This window comes from Canis lupus, chromosome 37 (genome assembly GCF_003254725.2).
Source record: "Canis lupus dingo isolate Sandy chromosome 37, ASM325472v2, whole genome shotgun sequence".
NCBI classification, from domain to species: Eukaryota; Metazoa; Chordata; class Mammalia; order Carnivora; family Canidae; genus Canis; species Canis lupus.
This window is the reverse complement of record NC_064279.1, coordinates 17,141,041-17,156,557: the sequence shown is the minus strand read 5'-3', so window position 1 is coordinate 17,156,557 and position 15,517 is coordinate 17,141,041. Positions and strand designations below refer to the sequence as shown.

General features: G+C 36.4%; 1 protein-coding gene and 1 pseudogene across 3 annotated transcripts in view; one reads left to right on the top strand and one right to left on the bottom strand.

Annotated features, from left to right (window-relative positions):
* Positions 1–385: 385 nt before the first annotated feature.
* Positions 386–15,517, top strand: part of LOC112656795 (elongation factor 1-alpha 1-like) — a 72,384-nt pseudogene continuing 57,252 nt past the window's right edge.
* Positions 8,319–15,517, bottom strand: part of PTH2R (parathyroid hormone 2 receptor) — a 143,999-nt gene continuing 136,800 nt past the window's right edge. For all 3 annotated transcript variants that reach the window (XM_049106577.1, XM_049106578.1, XM_049106579.1), the window contains exon 15: positions 8,319–8,591. The gene's annotated coding sequence lies outside the window, so the exon portion shown is untranslated. The remainder of the gene's footprint in view (positions 8,592–15,517) is intronic.

Below are 15,517 nucleotides of genomic sequence, written 5' to 3'. Positions count from 1 at the left end.
TGGCTACAAATATTTTGGAAAACTTGTCATATGACAAAGTAATCAGCAATTGCTTATAATCTTATCATTCATCTCACCAATTAGAAATAGCCACTATTGGCCTTTTAGTAAACATACCATCCTATCTTTCTTTGTGCTATTTTGTCTGTACAAAACAATGTTTTATCATAATCTTAAATTTATTGTAACAGTGTTTAATTAATAAGGATAAACTGGATTGTGCTGTGGAAGCAACCCCCAAATCCCAGTGATTAATGACAACAAATCTTTATTTCTCCATCATGCTAGATGCACCATACAGGACAGCAGGCACTCCTCTCCAAAAGTGTCTCCAGGACACAGGTTTAAGGAAACTTCATCATTTTTAGCTGGGCCATCTGGAACCATGACCACAGCAGCTGTCATCACAGGAGAAGAAAGAATTAGCATCATACAAAGACTTTTCACTACCTCATCTGTAAGCAAACTTATTTCTGCTGATGGTAAATGGCATGGAATCATCATATGGCCCCTGGGAGGGGTTTGAGAAATGTGGAAAACTTATGGGGTATTTGGAGAACATCATGATTTTTTGCCACAGGCATTTTCTCATATCAGTGAATATTCCTTAAATATATGATTTTTAGTGCTGGAGAATGTGCCATTGTTTGTGTGCAACTGATTATGTTTAAATTTACAAAAACATTTACCATTCCTATATGTTAGCAAAAACAAGATAAAGCAAATAAATGATGAGGAATCACTCCGTGCCCCTTATGAATGACAAATAAGTGGTCATCTTTTGAAGTAAGATGGAGTATTTCACCATAATACAAGGATTTGGGTAGGGAGAGGGTGTTTTTTCATTGATGTGTAATAAATTATCACAAATTTAATGGCTTGTACCATACTAAAAGTGTTTCCTTAAGTCAGGAATCTGGGTATGCTTAGCTGGCTTCTCTACTTCAGGATTTTACTACTCAAAATCAACGGGTTAGCTGGGGCTGTATTCTCATCTAGGGCTTTACTGGAAAAGATTTACTTCCAGCCTTCCAGACTGGTTTGAAGAATTCATCTCTTTGTACCTTTTGGACTAAGATCCCTGTCCCACTGCTGGCTATTCACCAAAAGCTGCTCTCAACCCTTTCCATAGGCCCTCAGCACATGGCAGCTTACTTATTCAAAGCCAGCACCAGTAGTCTATTCCATCTGTTAAGTGGAGGTCTTATATGGTGCAACCTAATCTAGGGAGTGACATCCCACCACCCTTTGCCATATTCTACGGGTTAGAAGAAAGTCACAGGACCCACCTACACTCAAGTGATAGATATTATACAAAAGTGTGACTCACTCAGGGTCATGTTAGGATGCGGCTATCCCAAGAAGCAATAGACACATTCAGATATAACTAACAGAAAGATGCATATCACAATCTTATGGAAAATTAGTGACATCCCAACCTGAATGGAGACACAGATATGGTTATTATTTTCCCTTTTAGAGAACACAACCCAAGTCATGTTTCCTCTCAGATTTTATCCACCTGAATGTCTTGGTGTGTACAATCTCTCTCATGCTCTAAATTGCAAACATGAACTCACAAGCTGTACTGTAAGTTAATTGTGCCAAATGGTAGGGACTGTCTATAAGCTGCCATGGTAACAACACCAAATAACCAACCACACTCTGAGATATTATTTGTCTCTATATTAAATATGCTTCATTTATGGTTTGGGACCTTTCCTAAACCCTACTACATATCCCTTGGGTCCCACAAAAACAAAAAGAAAGCAGACAAAACCAAACAAAACTAAGATTTGAGAGGTCCAGCATATACAGAAGAGTGAAACTTGTCACTTTTACAAGGATGAAATTTCTTTATCTCCTATGCACACTATACATTCCATCAATCTTTCTATCCAAATGTGTTACTAATCTCCGAAAAGATTGAAACTCTCTTCATCAGAAATGCTGATGAAGAGACTGTCCTTGTTAAGAAAGCATGTGGTTTCATTAAAAGACTATTCTATCTACCATCAGTGTTACCTAATTTTCTGAAAGTCCAATAAACATTTCTGTGACTATCAAGGCAGTGTAGTGAAGTCCTTTGCAAGACAATGAGATGTGCCTTCAATTTTACCATGTTTAAATGCAATTTTGGACAATCAGAAGATTTGATTTCTATCTTTGAAGTAGTTTAAAATAATTTAAAAATTAGAGAAGTCTTGGAGGAAGAATTTTAAAATGACATAAAAGAAGGAATTAATATTTGAATCTTATTGCCAAATTATTTGGCTGTGATGGCTTGAATATAATACTGTTAAGGCCTTGGGGGTAACACATAATTTTCCAGAATTGCTTCTGATCGACTCAAAGGACTATAAGGCTTTTGTTTGCAGAATGATAAGGGAAAAAAACCTTTTCTCTGTTTGCATCTAAAACATGACTTTGTTTTTGTTTTAATATTTCTAACTTTCACTTTGAAAAAAAAATCAAGTCAAAAAAGTTGTCAAATAGCACAAGAATTTCTGTATCCTTTCCTTCAAGATTCATCGAATATTAACATCTTAGGTAACTACAGTATAATTATCAAAATGAGGAAACTAATATTAATAAAATAATATCAGCTAATCTAGAGACTTGAAAGTTTTCCAATAGCTCCACTAAGTGATTTATTTCTGATGTAGTATCCAATCTAGAACCAACATTGCATTTATGTGTTACCTGTCTGTCTTCTTGAATCTAGAACAATTCCTTAGTTTGTGTCTTTCATGAAGGATACTGGCCAGTTATTTTATAGAATGTCCCTCAATGTGGCTTTATCTGCCATGTTATCATTATGAAACTCAGGTATGCATTTTTGGTGAAATCCCACAGAAATAATGTGCTTTTTTTAAAGCACATTCTATCAGAAAAACATAATGTCCATTTATTTCATCACTGATGATGTTAAATATGACCAAGGGCACTTGGTGCTTAGTGGTTGAGTGTCTGCCTTTGACTCAGGTCGTGATCCCGGAGTCCTGAAATTGAGACCTGCATCAGGTTTCCCACAGGGAGCCTGCTTCTCCCTCTGCCTATGTCTCTGCTGCCCTCTCTGTGTCTCTCATTAATAAATAAATAAAATCTTAAAAAAATATATGACCACCCATATTTGTGTACTAGTTTGCTAGGGCTGTTATGACAAAGTACAGCAAATAGAGTGGTTTTGACAACAGAAATTGATTGTCTCAGAGTTCTGAAAGCTACTAGTCAGGGCAAGGTATTGGCAGTGTTGGTTTCTTCCGAAGGCCTTGAGGAAGACCCTGTCCCATTCCTCTCCCTAGATTCTAATGATTTGGCATAATTTGCTAGCAAGTCATCAGCTCAGGTTGTGATCTCAAGGTCATGAGATCAAGCCCCACATCAGGCTTCATGCTGGACATGGAGCTAACTTAAGATTCTCTTTCTCCCCTTTTCCCTCTGTACCCCCCCCATACACATTTTCTCTCAAAAAAAAAATTAAAATACAATAAGTCAACTAATTTTTGACAAAACAGAAAAGAATATCCAGTGGAAAAAATAGTCTTCAACAAATTGTGTTGCAAAAACTGGACAGCAACACGTAGAAGAATGAAACTGGACCATTTTTTTTTATAGCATACACAAGAATAAATTCAAAATGGATGAAAAGTCTTAATGGGAGACAAGAAACCACCAAAATCCTAGAGAAGGATTTGGGAAGAAGGAAAAGAAAAAAGAAGAGAGAGAAGCCATAAGGGACTCTTAACAATAACTAACTAACTGAGGGTAGATGGAGGAAGTTGGGCAGGAGATTGGCCAGACGGGTAATGGGTATTAAAGAGGGCACTTGTGATGAGCACTGGGTGTTGTATGTTCAATGATGAATCACTGATTTCTACTCCAGAAGCCAATATTGCACTGTATGTTAACTACCTAAAATTTAAACTAAATAAATAATTAAAAAAGTAAAGACATCAATCATGTTGGATTAGGGGCTCATCTTACTCTAGTATGACCTCATCCTAATTCCATTTGCAATGATCCTATTTCCCAATAAGCCCCAATCCTGGGAGACTGGGGGTAAAGACTTCACCATATGAATTTGGAGAGGAGGAATATAATTCAACCCACAACAGGTGGTGTCTGTCTTATTTCTCCATCATAAAATTACCATTTTTCCCTTTCTAATTAATATGCATCTTATGGACAAATAAACTAAGACTACACAGTTTGAATATTTTGTTTTCCACCACACTTTCAGCCACTAATTCTAGCATCCATTGGTGATTCTTGCCAGAAGCAATTACTGCCGTGTTTCCCAGATAACAATTTCTGGTTTCACCATTCTCTCAAAGATATTTAATCAATTTTATCAATATCTTAAAGATACTTAAACTTTGGACTTCTGCTTTAAAGAAGAGGTTTCTCTTCTCTCCCATTGATTTTTTAAAAATTATTTGTATCACTATGGACTCATGAATTCGTGTTGTATTCAATAGACTATAATAGATTATTATTTGGGGGGGGCCTTGGGGGCTTAAGTTGGCTCCTATATCCTTTAACACTTCCCCATCATTTTTTTTTAATTTTATTTTATTTTATTTATGATAAGCACACAGTGAGAGAGAGAGAGAGGCAGAGACATAGGTAGAGGGAGAAGCAGGCTCCATGCACTGGGAGCCTGATGTGGGATTCGATCCCGGGTTTCCAGGATCGCGCCCTGGGCCAAAGGCAGGCCACCAGGGATCCCTTCCCCATCATTTTTTGATCACTTTCTTAACTTTCAGCACAATATGTTCCAGATTGATCTTGTACTTTCCCTATTTCAGCCATTTGTCCAGAGCCCTGATTCCTTCTATCAAAGAGTGGTATCCAGAACCAAGATCTGGGCACTGTGCTTATAGGTACTGTGTGTTGTTGCTTCAACTCTTGCTCAGCAGGCAGAACTAGGATGCAGAGGTTTACATAAACAAACATAAAAACATACACAGTATATATATATCTGCTTAAACATTTATTTACCTTTATAGCTAACTGTATTAAAAACTATCAGAATACCCTGATGCCTCCATTTTCCAATTCAACACCACAGTATTCATTCTAGTCTTTTCTGCTTCCTTATTGCAGTTCCTTTCTCTGACAGTGGGAAACCTGATGTGAAAGAAAGCTCCACTAAAACCTGGAAGAAATTTCTCTCTTAAGCCTATCATTGGTTCTTTATGTAATCTATTGCAGTATTTTGCAAAGGTTTTTTCAGATACAGCAAATGATAAAATCTGATAGGATGCTGGTACAAACTGGTGGTGATTTGGGAAAATAGAGGCTTTGGTGCAAATTCGTTCTATATTTTTGCATATAAAACAGTACCTTGGAGGTACCTGGGAGGCTTATTCAGCTAAGTGTCTGACTTTTGATTTTGGCTCAGGTCATGATCTCAGGGTTGTGAGATAGAGCACCATATCAGGCTCTGTGCTGGGCGTGGAGCCTGCTTAAGATTCTCCCTCTCTCTCTCTCTCTCTCTCTCTCTCTCTACCCTTCCCCTCCTAAATAAAACAGTACTTTTTGGTCTTATTGAGGTATGATTGACAAAAATTGTATATATTTAGGTTGTACAATGTGCTGTTTTAAGGTGTACAACATGATTTGATAGACATATATATTGTGAAATGATTATCTCATCAAATTAATCAACACATTCATCACCTCACATAGTTACCAAAGAAAAGAATGGTAGTTGCCAGGAGTTAGAGATTGGAAGAAATAACACCCTTTTTAATTGCAATTCAATATTAACAGTTAAAATTGAACTTAAATATAATTGTTTTTTTCATCCATTGACAACTCTAATGTTGAAAATTATTCTGATCATGTGAATGGACTTAAAATCCAATCAGACTTTTTCAAATCAAATATTTCAAAACGATGAGGCTCTAATTTGCAAAATGCCCAATCATTTTCAAAGTAGCCGCTTTACACTTTTGTTGGGCATCTATCGAATGAGACAAGACAAGGTGAAAGAGTCAGGAGGGAACAGGAAAAGTGTCTCATACAACATTCTTAATGACTAAGAAGTAATTTTCCTTCCCAGGGACTCTTTCCAAGTGGTTATACTTCTTCATATTAAAAGAAATCATCTTATAGTGATTACAGATGGATTTATCTGTTGCCTTGTAGCAGAAGCCATCAGTGAGGCCCATGTGGATTATGGCAACTTCCTCACTATTTCTTGCTTCCACATCCCACTCTATCCTTCATTGATTTTTCTAAACCCTGACCATAACTTTATTCACAGTCTATTAAACCTCCTCAATTACTCTATTCAGTGTGTCTTCTGTGTTAATGTATTGAGGGCTCTGGAAAGAAACTGGCCTGGCCTGTAATAGTGAATCTCTAGGAGGATTTCTCTATCTGTGATGTCACAGACAGTGAATTTGATCACTAAAAGCTGCAGCCTGGGTGGCTGAAGTATTAGGGCCACAGTAGCTAAGTTAGCACCAGACTGATTATATTTCCCAGGAGAACTCTTAAGTCATGTGTGGAAATCTGGACCCACAAAAGTTCACCATCATGATGAAAATGACCATCTATCTGATGATACAAAATGAGTCCTACCTACCAACAAAAGAAATAAAATTCTACTCTCATACAAATATCAGGAAGAACCATCTGCTAAGGTTTTCCCAGTAGAACAACACACAGGCAAATAAGTTACAGTTTGTTTGTAAATCAGGATCCAGAGAAGGTATACATTTCAAATTAGCTGACTTTTTTCATAAGTCTCTTTTAATCTATGGCTTACCTTCTTTTTTTGTCACTTGTAATTAATTTGTTTAAAAAAAAAAACTGAGTTGTTTTTCCTACAGCTTTTCAGACTGTGGGTTTTAGTGATTTTACTCACATTGTCTAATATTTGTGTCCTGTGTTTCCCATAAATTAGTAGTGAGATCTAGATGAATGATCAGATTCAGAGTTGAATTTTGGCAAGAATACTTCCTAAGTTGTGTTGGGTACATCCATCAGAAGGCAGAAAATACCTGATCATCTCTTGTTTTGTATTTTAACGGCTATTGAAAATCCTTGATAGCATTCATTATTTCATTAAGGTTACCAAAATAGTAATGCTTTTATTGTTCCTTTTTTACTTGTTAACTGGAAACCTCCATTTGGAGAACCTTTTTCGTTGGTGTATCAGTCCATAAAGAAAAAGTAAGATAAATATTCAATTATTTCTCTTTATTTACTATTTTTCAGAATGTATTACTTCCTAATATCCTCCAAATGTAACCAGTGATTTTTACTATAATAATGAATTGATGGTATTAGTCTTAGTGATGTTCAAAGTGTTCAAACTTTTACTAATAGAAATCTCTTAATGATGGCTTCTGTGTCCTTTGATGGTTTTTTCACTTTCTGGTTTGACAAGACATTCAAAGCTCATCTTTTTTATTTTTTCTCCAAACTTGGGTCCAGCCATCTCTCCAAAGGACCCCTAATTTCTTTAGTGAGTGATGATATTTAGATACTACAACTCGCACAGTGGGGATGATCATTGCTACTATGTTGGCCATTGTTTTAGGCCTTTTTGATGAATATAAATAAACGGGTGGGTTTTTTTAAGCTTTTGGTTGTTGTTGTTTTTTTTAAGATTTATTTATTTTTAGAGAAAGAGTGTGCACAAGGGCAGGGGCAGAGTGAGGGTAAATCTCAAGCAGACTACTGATCTGAGGCTTAATCCCACCACCCTGAGATCATAACTGAACTGAAATCAAGAGTCAGATGCTCAACCGACTAAGCCACCCAGGTGCCCCAATTGTTTGGTTTGATTTTTAAGATAAAATGCATCTTAAGTTCACACAGATAGTTCTAATACAAATTCAAGACTACAAGGTTCACTTAAATTTTGATATTACAACTATGTAGCCTTACACCCACACTGAAAATTCTGGTTCTCACAACTCTTCATTTGGTTTATCATATAATTAACATGCAGTGGCCTCAAAATAACAAAACTAAAACTATTCTAAACATTATAATTATAGAAAACAGTTTATGATTTTTATAGGTTTTTTTGTCCCTAGGATATACCTTATTGGGATAAACAATTATAGCACATGTTTGAAGTAACTTAAAATAATTATTCCATATGGTTTTGCAACTAACTCAACATTTAAATTATAATTTTATGAAGTAATAATTATAAAAGTAAAGGTATAATTTTATAATTTAAAGCTTCAAATATAATTTTTAAAATCTAAATTAAAAATAAAGTTATACTCTTGTAAAGTCATAAAAAATAAAAGTATAATTTTATTTCACAAATACTTTCTTTTATTTTATTTTGTGTAAAACTGACACTCCTCTTTCCAAACTCTCAGGTTTTTTGAGAAACACTGCTGATGAGTTCAATCAGTTTAATTATCACAATGAACCCAAAAATATTCAGTTAAGAAACAAGAAAGAGGGATCCCTGGGTGGCGCAGCAGTTTGGCGCCTGCCTTTGTCCCAGGGCGCGATCCTGGAGACCTGGGATCGAATCCCACGTCGGGCTCCCGGTGCATGGAGCCTGCTTCTCCCTCTGCCTGTGTCTCTGCCTCTCTCTCTCTCTGTGACTATCGTAGATTAAAAAAAGAAAGAAAGAAACAAGAAAGAACAACAATTTTAACAAACGTGAGTCAGTTTTTCATGCTGACATTCTTGTAAGATTGTCTTTCTTCAATTTAGGATATTTCAATGGAATCTAATTTATATGCTGAAATAAAATATAAGAACATACGCTAATAATGAAGGTAACATAGCGCCTCACATTCAAACAAGGAATGGACTCTGAATGATATGAAACATCTACCTATATTCCCCAGAAAACAGGACTTGTTCAACGAAGTGTACTTTGGAAGGCTAACGTTTTGTTCAGTAATTTAAATTTTCTGCCTTCATCAGAAGAAAAGAGTCAAATAACTGACAGTTATAGTTACATTAGCGATAAAGTATTTTCAAGCCTTCCATGGAAACTGGCAGAAATTCATCATTATACAGAGAGAACCAAGCATTTTTGTCTATTTGCTTAGTTGCTTTTTTGTTGGTAAAACAGAACACTGAATAATTTAGCTTCATCATCTTTAGAGCAGCCAAAGTAGTTATTGGAAGTAATTGTGCTTGAAGAACAAGTTGAGACTAAGGCAATTTATTTCTAAAGAAAATATACTCAAGAGGAATTTTGCCAAAACAGGATGACACATCTCCTATATAGTCAATATCCAAAACTCTAGGCAAATTATTTTACTCTTTTTCACACCTGTAAAATAGGGAGAAGTATTTTATGGACAACCTTAACACAATTTCCTTGAGATGCAAAGCTGAGATTAAGATTCTAAATGAGTTTAATGATACCTATTTGTGCCTCAGGATTATGGACAATTAGTCTTTCAATTCCATCACACAATAGTTGAAGGCAAGCTACATTTATTCTTTACAATTATTATGCCTATCTTGCTAGTGGATAGCACTGCACAGAAAAGAGTTTAAAGGATTAACTCAACAAACAGCACATGCATAAAACCATATAACTTCCAATTCATTCAGAATTTTAATACACAAAATTCAATCACATTTATAACATAATTTATTTGTTTCTAACCTCCATAAGACAAGCAAACCTTTTCTACAGTTAAGGAAACAGAAGGTCAGTAGGATGAATTGACTTTCTACCAATTTAGAACTCAGGTCTTTTGAGCCCTAGAGCATTGGATGAAGAGTGGTGACACACTTAGCCCTGGTCCTGACTTCCAGTTCAATGTATTTGCCTTCATATTCTGCTGGTGTCATTGATCAGTAAAGTTTCTTTGAAACAAATTCACAAAGTCAGGAAGCACTAATTTCCCAGTCACAAGAAGGAGATATTTGAGAAGGGAGAACATGCCTCCTTTGAAAACAACATGATGACAGTCAACTCTTGGTAGAATAGAGAATCCTTTTCTAAGTGTTCCAGGAGGTGGGGAAAAAAGATAAACTTTTAGTGAATAAAGACTAGAAAACCAGAAGAAACACTGGTATTGAGAATCTCACCACTGGTCTGAAGAATGGGAGATTAAAAGAAAAAAAAATTACAGGGATGCCTGGGTGGCTCAGCAGTTGAGCGCCTGGCTTTGGCCCAGGGCGTAATCCAGATATCCCGGGATCAAGTCCCACATGGGGCTCCCTGCATGAACCCTGCTTATCTCCCTGCTTCTCTCTCTGCCTACGTCTCTGCCTCTGTGTGTGTGTGTGTCTCTCATGAATAAATAAATAAATAAAAATTACAGAAATCTAGGATTTTAAAGATGGTCCTGCCAGTTGGCTTAAGGAGATTGATCTCCCTAAAAAACAAAACTGTTCTATGGACCATCCATATGACTGAAATTGTCATTGTTCGATAGTACTCCTTATAAACAATTTTATATTGATCTAAAGGTTTGCCGTCTTTCTATATTCATACTCTTGGTGTACTCTCTGATAATATACTCTCTTATTTCTAACAATCTCTCAGATTATTTTAGGTTTCCTATGTAGATAATCTTCTCTTTAAAATAACACTTTCTTTCCAATCCTTATATTTCAAGTTCCTTTTTATGTTTTACTACACTGCATTAAACATTAACACTTACATTAAACATCCAGTTTAATGATAAATAGAAACAGTAAGTGTAGGTGTCCTCGCATTTTTGATTCTATAGTAATTGCTTTCAGTGTTTTCCCTTTAAGAATGATGCTTTTTCGTTCATTGGTGGTTCATAGAGTTTATCAGTGCTATTTTTTGCTATTCCTAGCTTGTTATTATTATTATTCTAATTGGGTTTGAATTTTATATTTCTTTATGCTCTAAAGTGATGATTATATTTTTTTCCTCCTTCAATTAGTTGATGTGTTGAATAACATTTATAGATTTTTATAATATTAAAGTACTCTTGCATTTCTGGAAAACTACAAATTGATTGTGTTATATTATCTTCCTCATATCTCATTGGATTAAGATTGGCTTGTTTTCTTTTTAAATTTCTTTTATTCTGTACTTCTCTACTTTGGAAACAAAGTTATACAAATAACATAGAATTAACCAGTGAATTCTTTGTCAATTCTCTGAAAAGATTTGTTTAAGGTTAGGTCAACTTCTTGAAAGTGTGTTAGAATAGGCCTCTAACAACCAATGGAATCTGGAAGCTATTCCAGGAAAATTTTCACTCTTGGAGTTTTTAAGACCTTCTAAGATATTGTCTCCTTTTTTCCCGTTAAGTGCCCCCCTCAATGCCTACCCTAAAAACTACAGAATACTTCTGAAAGAAATTGAGGAAGACACAGATGGAAAAATATTCCATGCTCATGGATTGGAAGAATTAATATTGTGAAAATGTCTATGTCTATGTCAGGGCAATTTACACGTTCAATGCCATCCCTATCAAAATACCATGGACTTTCTTCAGAGAGTTGGAACAAATCATCTTAAGATTTGTGTGGAATCAGAAAAGACCCCGAATAGCCAGGGGAATATTGAAAAAGAAAACCAAAGCTGGGGGCATCACAAGGCTGGATTTCAAGTACTACAAAGCTGTGATCATCAAGACAACATGGTGCTGGCACAAAAACAGATACATAGATCAATGGAACAGAATATAGAACCCAGAACCCACTGGAAAATTGAATAGCTACATGCAGAAGAATGAAACTAGACCATTCTCTTACACCATACACAAAGATAAATCCAAAATGGATGAAAGATCTGAATGTGACACAAGAATCAATCAAAATCCTGAGGAGAACACAGGCAATACCCTTTTTGAACTTGGCCACAGCAAATTCTTGCAAGATACATCCCTTCTACTTTGAATCAGTTGACTCACCTAACTGCAAATATTTGTGTAGTTATTTATATTTTGTCTAAGTTTAAGTTTATTGGCACAAAAATATTCATGGTGTGCTTTTATTAACTATTACTTTATTGCAAACAAATAACATGATAAATAGGTAGATAAAGACCAATAGGTCTCATACCCTATTGTTTCTACTGAATCCCACACTTGATGAGTCACCTTCTCCATTGCTTAATGATCATTTATTTTTATCTAATTACTTCACATGGGTTAGAAAAAATTTCCTCCAAAGATTTGATTCTGTTGGTAGACATCGGGACCACTTTTACACAACCTTACTCCTACATTATAAGCTTACTATCTCTACTTTTAATACCAGCTTGGTTTTGCTAATCCTTGGCTCATGATTCATAATCTAAACAGTGATTTTACTATACATGTTCATCTCCAGGGCAAGTCTACACCATCCAGAAAAGTACTGCCTTGTCCCCCAATCCCAGATCTATTTTGTTTTGTTTCCACAGTATTCTGTTGGATATCCATCAATAAATAGAGAAGCTCTCCCTGGGTGGAATTCATTTACTCTATAGCAGGAAGTCATCCATAATGCTAGAAGTGCAAATTTATATCCAATTTCTTGGTTTTCAACCAGTGTGAATCATGTTGTTTCAGATATAAATCTTTGAGGCACATATTTTAGAGGCTGTATTTTGTTATCAGTTTGTTGGTACAGTTTAGTTCCTTAAAGCTGTAGGACTGGGATCCTCATCTCCCAGAGGCTGTCACTCTCCACAAGCAGTTTATGACATAGTTCTTCATGGCCAGTAGGAGGTCATCTGTCCCTCTATGAGGGGCCCAGTCTCTCAAAGGTTTCACCTGATTAACTCAAGCCTACCCAGGATAAGCCCCCTTCTGATGAAATCAAAATCAGCTGATTTGAAACCTTAATTATACCTGCCAAATCTCTGTACTTATGCCATAAAATCATAGGAGTACTTATACTCTGTACTTATACCCTGATCATAGGAGTTAAACCCCATCCTATTCTCAGCCCTGCCCACATCAAGGAGAGGGAATATATAGGACATTTACACCAGGGAGTGGGAATCTTGGGGACCATCTTAAAATTCCACCAACCACAAGTACTCTGGCCTCCTCTCATTTATGGCCTCCACAACTGATCTATATATAACAGGGAACCAAGAGGATAAATTAAAACATCTCAGACCATAAAATGAATATTTTTTTAAAATTCTACTGAAGTTGAATTACAGTAAAATGATTACTACTAGAGCAATATAACTCTAGCTTTCATGACCAGTTAGTTTCCACTGCTCCTCCTCACCTAAACTATTCATTCTTCCCAGAAGAGCAGCATGGTACATGCTTTGTACCACACTGGAAGCATCTTACTCTAAATTTTGATCCAGTAGATGCAATACAACCTGTATTGTCAATACAATACATTGACATTAGGACAATGCCTCCCTCTTTAAAATAAAGTCAATATTTACTCATCTGTTCGACCAATATATGTTTTGTAATCATTACTTAAGTAACAGTAAAAATGAAATTACTTTAATTGATATTTATTCTGTTTGTGTAACTCTGCAATCATCTGATTTGCATCATAAATAGCCTTAAGTAAAATTCTAAAGAAGAAAATTTTGTTTGAGTGTCGCAGCCCCTGAAAGGCAATTAGATAATATCCCATCAGCATGCAAGAACAGTGTTAGTCACTCAATTTTTAGAAGTTCTTCATCTATATTATGATACTACACGAACCTTCAACTTCATTACTAGCTAATTCTCAGTAGCTAGTAAGCATCAGCATTAGATCTTAATTGGCAATCAGGACTTCTGGTAGAGCAGGCCTTCCTGAATTAAATCTGAAAGTACTGACCTAATTTCCCAGACATTTAGAAAGTATCACAGTTAATTTTTTTTCAAGATTTTATATCTTTGAGAGAGAGAAAGAGAAAGAGAGAGCACAAGCAGGGGACATGGGGAAAGGCAGACACCTGCTGGGTAGGGAGCTGGACATGAGGCTTGGTCCCAGGACCCTGAGATCATGACCTGAGCCAAAGGCAGACGCTTGACTGACTGAGCCACCCAGGTGCCCCTCAAAATATCATAGTCTTGATGCTTTCTAGTATACACAGGCTGCAATGGCCCCTTTCATTGTTGTCCCCGTTGCTTTGAAGAGTAGACTGCTTCTGCAAGAGCTGTACAGGATAAAAGCTGGCTTGAGCTTTATTTTTTGATTGCCATGCAAAATTGGTACAAATTAGCCTACATATCCCATAATACTCACTAAAAATTTCTTTTGCCACAAAAACTGTGATGAACAGAAATAATAGGTTCTTGATAGTTGCAGGACCTGAGATTGACATTCTATTTTTTTCTACTGGAAAAAGAAATTGGTGTGGTTCTCATTCTTCCTCTTTGTTAAAGTGTGATCCAGGTACTCAGCATTATTGGCACCAATTTGGGTCACAGTCCAGAGGTACTAAATCAGAACCTGCACCATAACTAGATCCAAGTAATTCTTGTGGGCATTAATGACTGAGGAGCAGTGCTTAGTAGATCTCCAGAGGCTATCGACCAAAATGATTATAGCACTGATGATTGCAAAAATTGTAATCATTACCTTTATATATGTTAATAATGTGGCACTTATTATGAGGTAATCTATATAGTTTACAAGAAGAGCACACTCTATCGCCAAGGCAGAAAAAGGAGTGAGTTTTCTGTAAATCTTACTACAATTATCTTTGTTCATGTGATATCATGTGTTGATGCAGGTCCTATGGCAATGAGGGATGGGTTCCTGCACTCCCAAGACCTCATAGCATTTCAGAAATAGTTTGAGAAGGAAAAGCAGCCTTAAGATAGCTCAGGTGGGCTGGATTTGGAGAGTCTGGAAAGGGTGGGGTGACACACAAACCTCCCTCCCTTCAAAGGACAGACATCACAGTGCTAGATACCTAGATGGATACACATGTGTCAACTAACATCTTGCCTTCTGGAACCTATTGACCCTCCGTATCTCATTTTTCATTTCCTGCCATGAAAAGGACCATATTAAATTCAGTATAATTGTCAAGTGCTTCTTTCTCAGCTGCTTTCTCTGTGAAGTAAATAAAATAAACTGAGGCATTTGCTTCCCTGAAAGTCTACTCTTTATCACTTCATCAGGCCTCTTCCCACTTCAAGGCTAGATCCTGCCTCTGACATCCTTCCATCTCCTATCAAACTGACTCTGAATTTCCACATTCCATTAGTGAATACATGTCTTTTCAATATCCATGCTGTAAGCAATTGATTCTCAAATTTTAGCATCAAAATTACCTGAAGGGCTTGTAAAACACAGATTGCTGGGCCCAATCCACAGATTTTTTTAGATTCAGCAAGTCTGAGTGGAGCCTGAAATTTTGTATCTTAAAATTTTTCCAAGTGATGCTTATGTTTCTGTTCAGAGCTCTGCACTTCAAGAACCACCACTCTCAAAATAGAATTCCAGGCATTGGGAGTGGGAAGAGAAGCTGTGGGGTAGCCCGGTGCCACACTAATGTGCCTCCTATTGATCAGGTTAATGTGGGTCTGCTAGTGACCACTCAGGTCTCCAAAGACCTGGCCAGTGCAGGATTCAGACAGAGCAGTGATGTGCAGAAATAGCCCTCTCAACTGGGTTA